The following is a 2,677-nucleotide window of genomic DNA, read 5'->3' on the forward strand; positions in this document are numbered from 1 at the left end:
CAATAAGATCATGGCTGATCTGATCATGGACTCAGCTCCACTTCCCTGCCCGCTCCCTGTAACCCTTGACCCCCTTATCGCTCAAAAATCTGTCTATCTCCACCTTAAATATACTCAATGACTCAGCCTCCACAGCTCTCTTGGGCAGAGAATTCCACAGATTTACAACCCTCTGAGAGAAGAAATTCCTCTTCATCTCGGTTTTCAATGGGCGGCCCCTTATTCTGAGACTATGTCCCCTAGTTTTAGTTTCCTCTATGAGTGGAAATATCCTCTCTGCATTCACCTTGTTGAGCGCCCTCATTATCTTATAAGTTTCGATAAGATCACCCCTCATTCTTCTGAACTCCAATGAGTAGAGGCCCAACCTACTCAACCTTTCCTCATAAGTCAACCCCTTCATCTTCAGAATCAACCTAATGAACCTTCTCTGAACAGCCTCCAATGCAAGTATTTAATTCCTTAAATATGGAGACCAAAACTGTGCACAGTACTCCAGGTGTGGCCTTACCAATACCCTGTACAGTTGTAGCAGGACTTCTCTGCCTTTATACTCTATCCCCCTTGCAATAAAGACCAACTTTCCATTTACCTTCCTGATTACTTGCTGTACCTGCATACTAACTCTTTGTGTTTCTAACTGCTTGTGCATATAAGAAATAGGAGCAGAGGAGGCCATTCGGCCCCTCGAGCCTGCTCTGCCATTCAAAGAGATCTAGTCTGACACTCCCAGTGCAGCACTGAGGTACCGCCTGTCGGATGAGAAGTTAAACTGAATTTCTCCTCATCTCAGTCCTAAATGGTCGACCTCCTTATCCTGGGACTCTTCAACCCAGGGGAAACAATCTTTCAGCATCTACCCTGTCAGAGGCCACTGAATCGTTAGAATTCTCTAGCTCAGAGGGCTGTGGATGCTCAGTTGTTGAGTATATTCATGGCTGAGACAGATTGATTTTTGGACTCAGAGGGAAATCATGGGATATGGGGATCGGGCAGGAAGGTGGAATGGGGGTCAATGATCAGCCATGATTTAAATGCAGAAAAATTGCAAAGTGCCGCAGTACAGCGGGACCTGGGGGTACTTGTGCATGAAACACAAAAGGTTCGTACACAGGTACAACAAGTGATCAGGAAGGCCAATGGTATCTTGGCCTTTATTGCAAAGGGGATGGAGTACAAAAGCAGGGAAGTCTTGCTACAGTTATACAGGGTATTGGTGAGGCCACACCTGGAATACTGCGTGCAGTTTTGGTTTCCATATTTACGAAAGGATATACTTGCTTTGGAGGCAGTTCAGAGAATGTTTACTAGGTTGATTCCGGGGATGAGGGGGTTGACTTATGAGGAAAGGTTGAGTAGGTTGGGCCTGTACTCATTGGAATACAGAAGAATGAGAGGTAATCTTATCGAAATGTATAAGATTATGAGGGGGCTTGACAAGGTGGATGCAGAGAGGATGTTTCCACTGATGGGGGAGACTAGAACTAGAGGGCATGGTCTTAGAATAAGGGGTCGCCCATTTAAAACTGAGATAAAGAGGAATTTCTTCTCTCAGAGGGTTGTAAATCCGTTGAATTCACTGCCTTAGAGAGCTGTGGAAGCTGGGACATTGAATCAATTTAAGACAGAAATAGACAGTTTCTTAACCGATAAGGGAATAAAGGGTTATGGGGAGCGGGCGGGGAAGTGGAGCTGAGTCCATGATCAGATCAGCCATAATCTTATTGAATGGCGGAGCAGGCTCGAGGGACCGTATGGCCAACTCCTGCTCCTATATCTATACTCCTGGATATACGGTTGGATCAGGGAAATATTTGCAGTGCTATGGGGAAAGAGCGGGGGGGGTGTGGGATTAATTGGTTAACTCTTTCAAAGGGCCGACCTAGCCACGATGGGTTGAATGGCCTCCTTCTTTGCTGTCCAATTATCCGAGCCACAAAGTTAGTTGAACTGTATTGGTCGGAACGTTTAACCCCTACAGAGAGCATTTGTCAACATCAGTAATCCCCTGCCCTCTCCACCAATCCTCCTCTCCTCGACTTTCCTTCCCCAGTCCCCGTCTAAGGTATGGCTTCCCAGGTGTTGCTACCCCGCACTATTATTTATCAGACATTTTCAAATGAACAGGTTCAAATTCTAGCTGAGAAGCAGAGGGATCTTTTTAATGTTCGTTCCCGGGATGTGGGCATCGCTGGCAAGGCCGGCATTTATTTCCCATCCCTAATTGCCCCTTGAGAAGGTGGTGGTGAGCCGCCTTCTTGAACCGCTGCAGTCCCGTGTGGTGAAGGTGCTCCCACAGTGCTGTTAGGGAGGGAGTTCCAGGGATTGTGACCCAGCGAAGGCCCACATATTTGAGACATGGCGAAACAAGGTCGTTCTAAATGATGACATAGCCTGCAACGATATTTCACGTACTTTGGTGGGAGGGTGTGTAACTTGGAGGGGAAACTTACAGCTGATGGTGTTCCCATGTGCCCTGCTGCCCTTGCCCTTCGAGGTGGGAAAGGTCACGGGTTCGGGAGGTGCTGCCAAAGAAAAACTTGGATTCGGGCGATAAATGTCGGCCTTGCCAGCGACGCCCACATCCCGAGAATGAATTGTTTTTTTAAGCGAGAGGGAGAGACAGAAGGAGAAAGAGACAGAAAGAATGAGTGCGATAGAGAGATGCTAGAGTATT

This window comes from Pristiophorus japonicus, chromosome 4, assembly GCF_044704955.1.
Source record: "Pristiophorus japonicus isolate sPriJap1 chromosome 4, sPriJap1.hap1, whole genome shotgun sequence".
In the NCBI taxonomy this organism is placed as follows: Eukaryota; Metazoa; Chordata; class Chondrichthyes; family Pristiophoridae; genus Pristiophorus; species Pristiophorus japonicus.